We start from the raw sequence: 14,410 nt of genomic DNA, 5'->3' as shown, positions 1-14,410 counted from the left end.
GGCCCCACCAATCGGCATTGTCTGGCTGATGGGACCTGGAAAAGGCCGACCCTGTGGGCCCTGGTTGGTCGCTGGGAGTTTTGTGGCAGAAGACAAGTCCCATGAATAGTGCCAAGAAGGCAGAATCGTCATGAGAAAGAGATGATTTGTACAAGGTGCATTACAAAAGTAATGCAGTTGAATTTCCCGCGCCGCTCCAATTGGTCGGAGTGGGACCGAAGCATTTGGAGTAGATGTAAATTAATTGTATTTAATGTATTTCTATGCCACCCAACTCCCGAAGGACTGTGGAAGGATGGATGCCTGGATGGATGATAGATACTGGAGACAGACAGACAGACAGACAGACAGATAAATAGATAGGTAGGTAGGTAGGTAGGTAGATAGAGACAGACAGACAGGGGTAGGTAGGTAGGAAGGAAAGTAGGTAGGTGGATAGATAGATAGATAAAGAGGGGGGAGGGTAGATCGATAGGTAGGCAGGTAGGGAGAGAGAGAGAGAGAGAGAGAGGTAGGTTAGGTAGGTAGGTAGGTAGGTAGGTAGGTAGGTAGGTAGGTAGATAGATAGATAGATAGATAGATAGATAGATAGATAGATAGATAGATAGATAGATAGATAGATAGATAGATGTAGATCGATAGGTAGGCCAAAAATAAGACCTTGTGTTATATTTTTTTGAACGGCTTACAGCATATAAAAATAACAGAATACAATAGGTAAATCCAATTAATTTAAAACTAAACCAACAATCTAAAATCCCATTATGCTAAAAAAAAAAAAAATCAATCGTGCCCATATCAACATTCGTCGGCTTAGGATCCAATCACCCCATGCCTGGCGGCATAAAGGAAACTTAATACTCTTACGGAAGGCCAGGAGGGTGGGAGCTGATTCCAGAGGGCCGGGGCCCCCACAGAGAAGGCTCTTCCCCCAGACCCCGCCAAATGGCATTGTCTAGTTGACGGAACCTGGAGAAGGCCGACTCTGTGGGCTTAACCGTCGCTGGGACTCATACGGCAGAAGGGGGTCCCGCAAGTATTCTGGCCCGATACCATGTAGGACTTTAGTCCATTCACCTTCTTTCTTTCAGCTGTGGCGAGGGGGGCGTTTGCCCAGGTTCGCATGGTGCACCAGTTGTGGCCCTATTTGGACCGGGAGTCACTGCTCACAGTCACTCATGCCCTCATCACCTCGAGGTTCGACTACTGTATCGCTCTCCACATGGGGCTACCTTTGAAAAGTGTTCGGAAGCTTCAGACCGTGCAGAATGCAGCTGCAAGAGCTATCACGGGCTTCTCTAAATATGCCCATGTTACACCAACACTCTGCAGTCTGCATTGGTTGCCGATCAGTTTCCGGTCACAATTCAAAGTGTTGGTTATGACCTATAAAGCCCTTCATGGCACCGGATCAGAATATCTCTGGGACTGCCTTCTGCTGCACGAATCCCAGCAACCAGTTAGGTCCAACAGAGTTGGCCTTCTCCGGGTCCCGTCAACTAAACAATGTCGTTTGGCGGGCCCCAGGGGAAGAGCCTTCTCTGTGGTGGCCCCGACCCTCTGGAACCAGCTCCCCCCAGAGATTAGAACTGCCCCCACCCTCCTTGCCTTTCGTAAACTCCTTAAAACCCACCTCTGTCGTCAGGCATGGGGGAACTGATATAACTTCCACAGGCCTATATTGTTTATGTATGGTATGTTCTGTGCATATTTTTTTAAATTATGGGTTTTTAGTTTTAATTATTAGATTTGTATTCTACATTGTTTTTTCTATTACTGCTGTGAGCCGCCCCGAGTCTACGGAAAGGGGCGGCATACACATTTAATTAATAATAATAATAATAATAATAATAATAATAATAATAATAAATGTCTTGTTTTTCTCAGGCTGATACTGCAAAGAAATCTGTTTTGAGCTCGAAAGGCAGGGCTGTTCGTTCAGAAATCTAATCCGGTTTTATTTTTCAGGATAATTTCTCAGGCAGGGAATTTATTTTATTTGTTCTGCAAGGCAAGTGGCCAAACAGGATTTTTGAGCTGGAAACGGGACTCTGCCCTTTAAGAGGAAGTTTTGACTCTCTTAGTCAAAAGTGCACCGTGAGGATGGAGCTGCAAGACAGGGCGAAATTGGCTGCTTTTAATTAAAAAAAATAAAGAGATCTAGGGATTATTATTTTTTTTCACCTTTTGCTTTTTTTCCAGAAACAGGAAAAATAAACGAACTTTTTGGATCTTGTTTTGATTGGGTAGTCAGTCCTTGGTTTACGACGACAATCAAAACCCAACATTTCTATTGCCGAGCCAGACAGGTTGTTAAGTGAATTTTGTCCCATTTTTATTATTTATTATTTATTTATTACTTGGATTTGTATGCCGCCCCTCTCCGAAGACTCGGGGCGGCTCACAACATGTAAAAAGACAAATCGTAAGTAATCAACAATTTAAAATTTTAAAGATTTAAAAAACCCCACAAACTAACAGACTCACACACAAGCATACCATATATAAATTCAACGTGCCCAGGGGGGGGGATGTTTCAATTCCCTCATGCCTGACGGCAAAGGTGGGTTTTAAGAAGGCAGGAAGAGTAGGGGCAGTTCTAATCTCCGGGGGGAGTTGGTTCCAGAGGGCCGGTGCCGCCACAGAGAAGGCTCTTCCCCTGGGGCCCGCCAACCGACATTGCTTAGTTGACGGGACCCGGAGAAGGCCCACTCTGTGGGACCTAATTGGTCGCTGGGATTCGTGCGGCAGGAGGCGGTCTCGGAGATATTCTGGTCCAGTGCCATGAAGGGCTTTAAAGGTCATAACCAACACTTTGAATTGTGACCGGAAACTGATCGGCAGCCAGTGCAGACTGCGGAGTGATGGTGAAACATGGGCATACCTGGGTAAGCCCATGACTGCTCTCGCAGCTGCATTCTGCACGATCTGGAGTTTCCGAACACTTTTCAAAGGTAGCCCCATGTAGAGAGCGTTACAGTAGTCGAACCTCGAGGTGATGAGGGCATGAGTGACTGTGAGCAGTGAGTCCCGGTCCAGATAGGGCCGCAACTGATGCACCAGGCGAACCTGGGCAAACGTCCCCCTCGCCACAGCTGCGAGATGTTGTTCTAATGTGAGCTGTGGATCGAGGAGGACGCCCAAGTTGCGGACCCTCTCTGAGGGGGTCAATAATTCCCCCCCCAGGGTAATGGATGGACAGATGGAGTTGTCCTTGGGAGGCAAAACCCACAGCCACTCCGTCTTATCCGGGTTTACGATCTTTCTGGCCGCAGGTGTTATGTGAATCACCGCAGTGGTTAAACTAAGAGAGTTATCTGGGAAGTAAGGTTACAAGGCCCGTAGCTCTTGCAGGGTAGGTTTGCAGGGGAAATTGGTGTTACTATCGCGTAGCGGGAAGCCAGCGGAAGAGAGCGAGCAGAGCCAGGGGTCAGTAGATCATCGACTGGCGTTGTGGGGAAGGTTAGAGATGAGCAGCCTCACTCCGTTTCCCTCCAAGGGTGAAGTGCGCCCTGTAATACGCTACCTGAATGCTAAAGGAATAAACGCTGCTGCGATGGATGCGCAAGACTTTTCTCGCTGAGTGCTGGGTCTTGAATGTTTTTGGCTGAAGGAGAATGATTATGGCGCCACTGCATTGATTGATGTTTACTCCCTGAAGTGTTGTGGTTAGCTCTGGCCCAGCTCCTGCCACAAGGACTGTGGTTGTGGGGGAGACATCCACATGCTGCAGGCCTGTTTTGCCCCTGGTGGAATCTGCTGATGAAGGCTCCTCTGACCAAGAAGACATGAGTGACAGGGAGGAGGAGAGTGTGGCAGACAGCTCAGAAGGAGATCAATTATCTCTCTCCTCCTTGGATTCAGAACAAGAGTTAATGATACAGCCACGCATGTGGAGAGCGATGCATAGGCAGCAACAATTGAGAGATTATTATCAAAGAAAATGAGGCCACCTGTGGTTGGGTGGGGCTGTGGTCATTAGTGAGGCTGCTATAAAGAGCAGCCTGTGGGTTTGGCCATTGTGGAGGATTATCTGATCGTTGTGTTTCGTGACTGCTTTGCTGACTTTGACCTTTTGTGTGCTGATTTTCCCCCGCTTTGAAACTAAACCAGAGCAAAGTGTGTTTCACTTTGTGAAAGAAGAAGGACTGTGAATTGCCTCACAGCTGCAAGCTAAGTACCACAGAACTGATAAGGGACTTGTACAAATTACCAGTTTGTTTGGAGACGAGGGCTCTTTGCTATACAAAAAGAGGGCTTAGGTTAAGTGAAATTTCATTATAAAGAACATTGTTTTGAATTTTCAAACGTGTGTGTGTCTGAAATTTGTACCTGTGAATTTTTGGGAGGATTCTACCAGAGAGCTCGACAGAACACTGAAATATGCCGATAAGCCCAAGTTACACCTCCCATCACTTATACAGTTGAGAAAAGCCTCGCCTTCAATCTCGAAAAGGTCAAGAAATTCTCGGGCTCAACTAGAGAACATCCTCAACAAGGGAGTGTGATATTTATGTATAAGTAGCTTGCGCTTATAAATAACAGGGGGAAAAAACAACAGCAGGAGGACAAAGAAATTTATATGCCACCTTACTTATCTGCAACCACTGAGATATTGGAAGACTGCTATCATGTCTCCCCTGGTCCTTCTCCACATCCTTTTTGCATTGTGGTGATCAAAAATGAATGCAGTATTCCAAGTGTGGCCTTATAAAGTGGTATTAACCCTTCACGTCATCTTGATTCTCTCCCCCTGTTAATGCAGCCAAGAACTGTGTTGGCTTTTTTGGCAGCTGCCACACACGGCTGGCTCCTATTTCAGTGGTTGTCCACTCGGACTCCAAAATCCCTCTCACAGTTACTCCTGTTAGTACATGATACATGGTTATTTGGGATTGCCATGTTAAACTGCTTATTGTAGTTTCTTATATTTAAGCAGTAATATCACTTTAAGAGTTTTGGCTGGTTCGCCATAAGAGGGCGCCAGTACTCTCTCCTACAATGATGCTGAATTGCTCATTCACTTTTGTATTTGCCTTGAGGGGGGAGTGTGTATTGATTAGTACTTGCTATGTGCAGTTTATGGATTGTTTCTGTTTTATGTATATATGTAAATAGTACTTATTCAGCATAACTAAGTCTGTGTCATTATTGGCTGCTATTATTATTATTATTATTATTATTATTATTATTATTATTATTTATTAGATTTGTATGCTGCCTCTCTCCGAAGACTCGGGGCGGCACACAACAGTAATAAAAACAATATATTCCGGTTCCGGTGGAGGAGGAAGCAGGAAGGCGATGTTGCTGCTCCTCCGGACTACGGCAAAATAACACCAAAAATATGGGAAATTGGAGCTAAATTGGACTTGGGGTTCTGCAGGTTTGGAAGATGAGCAGTTGCTGCTCAGAAGGAACCCTCTTTTCTGCTTAGTGCTCCGTGTTCTCTCTGCCCCCAGAGTTTATGGCTCGGTCGGCTGGGCTCCGGAAACGATGGCCACGGGATTTGGTCGAGCCGCCTGTGGTTTACAGCTTGTTTACAGCTTGTTGTTCACACCCCCGCAGCACGCTGCCTGCTGTCTGAGCTTAGCAGAGATTGTTTTATTCAGCGTGGAAAGATCTTGCTGCACCCTTTTCCGTGGCGTTTGTTCAATCTATTTCAGCCACGGAGATTTTGTGGAGGAAGCAGCTGGGCTGCGGGGAAATGGCGGTTCCCCTTAATTACAACAGGAGGCTGTAGCTGAGACTGGGGGGAGAGATTGATTGATACTGATAAAAGTGGAGCCTTGAAGGGAGGAGAGAACGAGGAGAGACGGGACCGAGAGGCGAAGGTGACGCTGGTTGGAGGTGCTGCTGCTGGAATGACCCCCCCCCCCCCCCCATGAACTAAGGACGCTTGTGAGCTGCTTGGTGGGAGCGCCCAAGCGTCGGAGGCTCTACGGGGTGAAAAGACCGGCATGGAAAGATTAGACTGGATATTGCTGTCGAGGAAGAGGAGATGGTGGTCCGTGAGAGGAGCGTGGAGACTGGGGGAGATGTCGAAGCGATATCGAGGTGGAAAAGAGAGTTCTTGGAGGCCATGCAGTCGGGTCTGGCAGACAGAGAACTGGAAATGTCGCTCGGAAATCAGCGACGCCATCGGAGGCCACCGAGGAGTGACCAGCGAGGGGCGAGGGTCCTATGAGAGCCAAGAGACTGGTGATGGAACTGAGAGACTGAGAAGAGACCTGGGAGACATCATAGCGCCAGAAAAAGGGGTGACTAATATTAAGAAGAGATCCTTCCTTTTAACCAGGCTGAGATATTCCCCTGGGACCCTGAACACTGTTATAATCCAGAACTTCCAATTAAGAACTAATTAAGAATTTAAGAACTGCTGACTGACTCCTTTTCTATATTTTTATATATTTTTAATACATCTTAATACATCCATTCTTAGCTATTTTTATATTTTTATATTTTTTATCTGTTTTAATATTTAACTAATGAATTAATTAACTGGGAATTGCATTTCTTACATATTTATTAGTGTTTTAAAGTGTTATCAATTTAATCTATTTTTAGTATTGGGGGTTCTAATTTAAATGGATGACTGGGACAGAATTACTTGTGTGCATGAGTTAAATGGCTGGTATGACTGGGATGACTGGGGTGGGAGGGGCTACGGGATGGATGAGATGAATGGTAAGAGTATGAATGGTAGATTTGGCCCACCTGACGCTCAAGAGGCGGGAGGAGATGGGGCACCGATCTCTGGGGTGGCAGAGGGGCGGAATATTCCTTTGTTGCTGGGGAGAGGCAGATATGGCGGGGGCCACGGAGTTAGCCGTTCCAGGGGAACGAGGGACCGTTGCTTAATAATGATCCCTTGTTCTGGCTCCGTGAGCCCAATCTTGGGTACTGGTGATGAGTGTAACTCTGGCCCTGGGCTCAGGTTGCTGCTGCTTAATGCCAGGTCGGTGGTAAATAAAGCTCTCCTCATCCGGGATTTGATCCTGGATGAGGAGGCCGACCTGGCATGTATTACTGAAACCTGGCTGGGCCCAGAGGGAGATGTTCCTCTCTCTGAAATTTGCCCAGCTGGGTTTCAGATATGGCATCAACCTCGACCCCAGGGAAGGGGGGGAGGAGTGACTATTATAGCCAGGGAGAGCCTTTGCCTACGTGGACTCATTGCTCCGGAAATTGCGGGTTGCGAGTCACTCTTGATGAAGTTGGACCTAGGGGTTCAGGTGGGCTTATTTCTCACGTACCTGCCTCCCAGCTGCGTGTCAAAAGCCCTGCCTGTGCTACTCGAGGAGGTAGCCGGGTTGGCGGTGGAGTTCCCCAGACTTATTGTCTTGGGGGACTTCAACCTGCCGTCACTCGGCGAAACCTCTGGGTTGGCACAGGAGTTCATGGCCACCATGACAGCCATGGACCTGACTCAAGTAGTACGGGGTCCGACTCATGAGGGGGGGCACGCACCCAACATGGTATTCCTTTCCGAGCAATTGAGTAATGGTCTGAGACTAAGGGGCTTAGAAGCAGTGCCTTTGTCATGGTCAGACCATTTTCTACTACGGCTTGACTTCCTGGCTCCAATCCTTCCCCGCAGGGAGGCGGAACCAATTAAGATGTTCCGCCCCAGACGCCTGATGGACCCAGAGGGCTTTCAGACGGCGCTTGGGGTTATTCCAGAGGCACTTGTCCACAGTTCGGCAGAGTCTCTTGCGAAAGCCTGGAATGAGGCTGCAGCAGGGGCTCTTGACCGGATTGCGCCTTTGCGACCTCTCCGTGGCGCTAGACCCCGTAGAGCTCCATGGTTCAACGAGGAGCTCCGGGAGTTGAAACGCCAGAAGAGACGTCTAGAGAAGCGATGGAGGAAGAGTAGGTCTGAATCTGATCGAACACTTATAAGAGCTTTTAACTTACAAAGTGGCGCTCAAGGCGGCAAGATGCGCGTACCATGCCGCTTTGATTGCATCAGCGGAATCCCGCCCGGCCACTCTGTTTAGGGTGACCCGCTCCCTTCTTAATCAGGGGGGAGTTGGGGAGCCCTTGCAGAGTAGTGCCGAGGACTTTAACACGTTTTTCGCTGATAAAGTCGCTTGGATTCGGGCCGACCTCGACTCCAATTGTAAAACAGAGTCGACTGACAACGAGTCAGTCGAGGTGACTGGGGCACGTACTTGTCCACCTGTCTGGGAAGAGTTTGATCTGGTGACACCTGATGAAGTGGACAAGGCCATTGGAGCTGTGAGTTCCGCCACCTGTTTACTGGATCCGTGTCCCTCCTGGTTGGTTTCGGCCAGCAGGGAGGTGACACGGAGCTGGGCCCAGGAGATTACCAACGCTTCCTTGGGGAGGGGAGTTTTTCCATCACTCTATAAAGAAGCGCTTGTGCGCCCCTTCCTCAAGAAGCCCTCCCTGGACCCAGCTGTGCTTAATAACTACCGTCCAGTCTCCAACCTTCCCTTTATGGGGAAGGTTGTTGAGAAGGTGGTGGCACTCCAGCTCCAGCGGTCCTTGGAAGAAGCCGATTATCTAGGTCCCCGGCAGTCGGGTTTCAGGCCCGGTTACAGCACGGAAACTGCTTTGGTCGCGTTGATGGATGATCTCTGGCGGGCCCGGGACAGGGGTTTGTCCTCTGTCCTGGTGCTCCTTGACCTCTCAGCGGCTTTCGATACCATCGACCATGGTATCCTTCTGCGCCGGCTGGAGGGGTTGGGAGTGGGAGGCACTGTTCTTCAGTGGTTCTCCTCCTACCTCTCTGGCCGGTCGCAGTCGGTGTTAGTGGGGGGACAGAGGTCGGCTCCTAGGTCTCTCCCTTGTGGGGTGCCTCAGGGGTCGGTCCTCTCCCCCCTGCTATTTAACATCTACATGAAACCGCTGGGCGAGATCATCCAAGGACATGGGGTGAGGTATCATCAATATGCGGATGATACCCAGCTTTACATCTCCACCCCATGCCCAGTCAGCGAAGCGGTGGAAGTGATGTGCCGGTGCCTGGAGGCTGTTGGGGCCTGGATGGGTGTCAACAGACTCAAGCTCAACCTGGATAAGACGGAGTGGCTGTGGGTTCTGCCTCCCAAGGACAACTCCATCTGTCCGTCCATTACCCTGGGGGGGGAATTATTGACCCCCTCAGAGAGGGTCCGCAACTTGGGCGTCCTCCTCGATCCACAGCTCACATTAGAACAACATCTCTCAGCTGTGGCGAGGGGGGCGTTTGCCCAGGTTCGCCTGGTGCACCAGTTGCGGCCCTACCTGGACCGGGACTCATTGCTCACAATCACTCATGTCCTCATCACCTCGAGGTTCGACTACTGTAATGCTCTCTACATGGGGCTACCTTTGAAAAGTGTTCGGAAACTTCAGATCGTGCAGAATGCAGCTGCGAGAGCAGTCATGGGCTTACCCAGGTATGCCCATGTTTCACCATCACTCCGCAGTCTGCATTGGCTGCCGATCAGTTTCCGGTCACAATTCAAAGTGTTGGTTATGACCTTTAAAGCCCTTCATGGCATCGGACCAGAATATCTCCGAGACCGCCTTCTGCCGCACGAATCCCAGCGACCGATTAGGTCCCACAGAGTGGGCCTCCTCCGGGTCCCGTCAACTAAACAATGCCGGTTGGCGGGCCCCAGGGGGAGAGCCTTCTCTGTGGCGGCACCGGCTCTCTGGAACCAACTCCCCCCGGAGATCAGGACTGCCCCTACTCTTCCTGCCTTCCGTAAACTCCTCAAAACCCACCTTTGCCGTCAGGCATGGGGAAACTAAACATCTTCCCCTGGGCACGTTGAATTTATATATGGTATGCTTGTGTGTGTGTGTATGTTAGTACAGTGGAACCCCGACATACGAGCAGCTCTACTTACGAGCTACTCGAGATACGAGCTGCGAGATTAGAGAAATTTTTGCTCGACTCACGAGCTCACATTCGAGATACGAGCCGAGAAGACCCGGGCTGGCTTGCTTTGCTTCCGAGCGGAAAAGCCGTGCGTGTGTTTTAAAACATCGGAGCCGGCATGGGGAGGCTTTTAATCAGCCCCCGAGCCCCCAACCCGGACTCGGGGGTTGATTGAGAGCCTCCCCATGCCGGCTCCGATGTTTTAAAAGACACGCGCGGCTTTTCTGCTGCCTCCTGGCGAACTTCCCCGCTTCAGCCGACGTCTTTTCCCCTCAGCCCTCGGGCTTGCACGCATTAATCGCTTTTACATTGTTTCCTATGGGAAACAATGTTTCGACATACGAGCTGTTCGACGTGCGAGCCTCCTTCCGGAACCAATTAAACTCGTAAGTCGGGGTTCCACTGTATAGGGGTTTTTCTTAAATTTATAATATTTTAATTAATTGGATTAATGTATTGGATTGTCTTTTCACTTGTTGTGAGCCGCCCCGAGTTTTCGGAGAGGGGCGGCATACAAATCCAAATAATAAATAAATAATAAATAATAAATATAGCAGTGGAAAAAAATCTAACATTAAAAACATATAAAACCCTATCATTATTTAAAAAACCAAACAGCACATTCATACCAAACATAAAACAAAGTATAAAAAAGCCTGGGGGAAAGGTGTCTCAACTCCCCCATGCCTGGCGGTATAAGTGAGTCTTGAGTAGTTTACAAAAGACAAGGAGGGTGGGGGCAGTTCTAATCTATGGGGGGAGTTGATTACAGAGGGCCGGGGCCGCCACAGAGAAGGCTCTTCCCATGGGGCCCACCAAACGACATTGTTTAGTCAACAGGACCCGGAGAAGGCCAACTCTGTGGGACCTTATCGGTCGCTGGGATTCGTGCAGTAGGAGGCGGTTCCGGAGGCTATAACACACACGCATCCATACTCTTTTTAATCTCTGCTCGGTGTATGTCGAAGGTCTCAGTGTTCATTAAACTATCCATGCCCAGTTCTTGCAATACAAATCTAATAAATAAATAAAATAAATAAATAAAATGTTCCACATAGACTCTACTGGTGCGTTTTGTTTTTCCTGCCCAAATGTAGAGCCTTCCTTTTTCCTGTTTTCAAGCTATGCACCTACATGCAAGTTGCGTGCACAAGCAAAGCGCATGTATTAAAGGCCAGGCGCATGGGAGGAAGGCATGCGCATGACCAAGGCGCGTGTGCGCACTCACATGGCTGAACCAGTAGGTAAATTACAGGAATCCCACTTCTGGTGTCCTGCTAGCCACAGCCTAGAAAATGTTCAGTTTTGACATCGCGGTCTTAGGAAATCAAGGCAGGAAATCACGTTCCCTTGAGAAAAGCTGACGTCTGCCACCTCCTGCCCTTAGACTGAACTGTTTTCAAGTCTAGCATTAATGATCTCCAGGGGGGTATTTTAAAGCAGGGGCTTTCAAGCTTTTTTGAGCCGCGGCACATTTTTTACATTTACAAAATCCTGGGTCAGACCACCAACCAAAAGGACACAAAATGACACTCAAGACACTCTCCTCTCTTTTTCCATCCCTCTCTCCTCCCCTTGTGTGTGTGTGTTTGTGTGTGTATGTGTATACACACTCTTGAACCATTTCCAAAAACCGGTGAGAGCTGGGGGGGGGGGTTTCTCTCTTATTTTTTGGGTGCTTTTTATCATATGCTTTAAATCAAGAGTCACTTCTCTCTCCCTTTTGTTTCTCTCTCTTTCCTCTCATTCTCTGCCTCCATCATTTTCTCATTTCTCTTTTTTTCCTCCCCTTTTTGCTCATTTCTCTCTCCCTTCCTCTCCTTTTCTCTCTCTCTCTCTCTCTCTGTCTCTCTCACTCGTTATCTCTCTTTCTTTCTTTCTTTCTTTCTTTCTTTCTCTGTCTCTCTCTTTCTCTCTCTATTGCTATCTCTTTCTCTCTCTCTCTCTCTCTCTCTCTTGCTTTCTTCCTCTCTCTTGCTCTGTGTCTCTCTCTTTCTCTCTCTCTCTTGCTTTCTTTCTCTCTTGCTCTCTGTGTGTGTGTGTCTCTCTCTCTCTTTCTCTCTCTTGCTTCCTTTCTCTCTGTCTCTGTCTCTGTCTCTTTCTCTCTGTCTCTGTCTGTCTCTCTCTCTCTCTTGCTCTCTCTCTCTTGCTCTCTTTCTTTCTCTCTCTTGCTCTCTCTGTGTCTCTCTCTCTCTTTCTTTCTTTCTTTTTCTTTCTTTCTCTCTTTCTTTCTCTCTCTCCCTCTCTCTCTTGCTCGCTATATAGAGCGCTGGTGAGACCACATTTGGAATACTGTGTCCAGTTCTGGAGACCTCACCTACAAAAAGATATGGATAAAATTGAACGGGTCCAAAGACGGGCTACAAGAATGGTGGAAGGTCTTAAGCATAAAACGTATCAGGAAAGACTTCATGGACTCAATCTGTATAGTCTGGAGGACAGAAGGAAAAGGGGGGACATGATCGAAACATTTAAATATGTTAAAGGGTTAAATAAGGTCCAGGAGGGAAGTGTTTTTAATAGGAAAGTGAACACAAGAACAAGGGGACACAATCTGAAGTTAGTTGGGGGAAAGATCAAAAGCAACATGAGAAAATATTATTTGACTGAAAGAGGAGTAGATGCTTGGAACAAACTTCCAGCAGACGTGGGTTGGTCAATCCCCAGGAACTAAATGTAAACATGCCTGGGATAAACATAGATCCACCCTAAGATAAAATACAGAAATAGTATAAGGCCAGACTAGATGGACCAGGAGGTCTTTTTCTGCCGTCAATCTTCCATGTTTCAATGTTTCCAATTTAGTGACCATTCAAAGCTACAATGGCACTAAAAAACCTGACTTACGACCACTTTGCACACTTAGGGCCACTAAAGAGTGGTTGTTATCAACTGTCTGCATAGGATTGAAAACACACAATGCTTCGCCTGACCTCAGAAAGGGGGTGAGAAGGGAGTGAGAAATAGAGGGGGGGGGATAGAGAACCCCATCATTTAGCAACATCTTCAGGTGACACCCCATTCAGGTAAACAGAAATACGCAGAAATGCCCAGGCGCCTGCTCAGGTGTGGCACCTCAAGGTGTGTGTTTGACAAGTGTGGAAAAGAACGGAACAGGTCCCACCCCATCCGCAGTCTTTCTTCCCGGTGCTTCAAAACCATTTAATTAAAAAAAGAAACTCAACCCAAACCTTAGCAGCAAAGACAGGCTGTCCTTGATTTAGAATGGAAACTTCTGTTGCTAAACGTGGTAAGTCTCCTAGTCCAACCCGCCTGCTCCAGCAGGAGACCTTATACCATTTCAGATAAATGGTTGTCCAATCTCTTCTTGAAAACCTCTAGTAATAGTAATAGTAACAACAGCAACAAAACAACAGAGTTGGAAGGGACCTTGGAGGTCTTCTAGTCCAACCCCCTGCTTAGGCAGGAAACCCTTCACTGTTTCAGATAGATGGTTATCCAGCATCTCCTTGAAAACTTCCAGTGTTGGATCATTCACAACTTCTGGAGATAGGCTGATTAATTGTTCTAACTGTCAGGAAATTTCTCCTTAGTTTTAAGTTGCTTCTCTCCTTGTTTAGTTGCTTCTTGTTCTACCTCAACCGTTATTCATATGTTTTAGCCTCTAGAGCAGAGTTTCCCAACCTTGGCAACTTGAAGACATGTGGACTTCAAGTCCCAGAATTCCCCAGCCAACATTTGCTGGCTGGGGAATTCTGGGAGTTGAAGTCCAAATATCTTCAAGTTGCCAAGGTTGGGAAACACTGATCTAGATGATAGACAGGCAGGCAGACAGGCAGATGAAAGAAGGAAGGAAGGAAAGAGGGAGAGGGAAAGAAAGAAAGAATACAGTCTAGTTTTGCTGTATACTCGTACAGTGAAGTGTAAAGTAAAGTAAGTAAAAGTAAAGTGAAAAGTAAAGTGAAAAGAAAAGAAAAGTAAAGAAATGACCCTGTTACACGCAGCCTCCTCCTGGTCAAGTGATCAAAATCCGTGGGATCACACACAATTCCGTTGGGTGACTCCTGATAAGCACAATCCGACAGGGAAGCCAAATTTAACTTAACAACCATGTCACTAACTTAAGAAGCGCAATGATTCACAGACCGTCAACAAGAGCAACGTCCACTTAGCAATAATAACAATGTACAAATCCAATATCTAAAAACACAATTTAAAAACCCTTATAATAAAATAATCACACAACCCAATCAAACCATACATAAACCAAGTAGTTAGGGGAGGTGTCAATTTCCCCATGCCTGGCGGCAAAGGTGAGTTTTCAACAACCTACGAAAGGCAAGGAGGGTGGGGGCAGTTCTGATCTCCGGGGGGAGTTGGTTCCAGAGGGCCGGGGCCGCCACAGAGAAGGCTCTTCCCCTGGGCCCCGCCAGACAACCTCAAGCTATCACCCAACCTGGCTGGAAAATTCCAGAAACCCTCGGCTGACAATGGTTGGAAACAACAACCACCACCAAAAAATAAACCCAACAAGCCTCAGCTTATATTTGACCA

The 14,410-nt window shown here is 47.8% G+C and overlaps 1 protein-coding gene across 2 annotated transcripts in view; it reads right to left on the bottom strand.

Moving 5' to 3' along the window:
• Positions 1-14,410, bottom strand: part of NOL6 (nucleolar protein 6) — a 70,821-nt gene that overhangs the window by 23,687 nt on the left and 32,724 nt on the right. The window lies entirely within an intron of this gene.

The sequence above is a fragment of the Erythrolamprus reginae genome, chromosome 2 (assembly GCF_031021105.1).
Source record: "Erythrolamprus reginae isolate rEryReg1 chromosome 2, rEryReg1.hap1, whole genome shotgun sequence".
Taxonomy (NCBI): domain Eukaryota; kingdom Metazoa; phylum Chordata; class Lepidosauria; order Squamata; family Dipsadidae; genus Erythrolamprus; species Erythrolamprus reginae.
The sequence above is the reverse complement of the archived record's forward strand: the minus strand, read 5'-3'. Positions and strand labels throughout refer to the sequence as shown.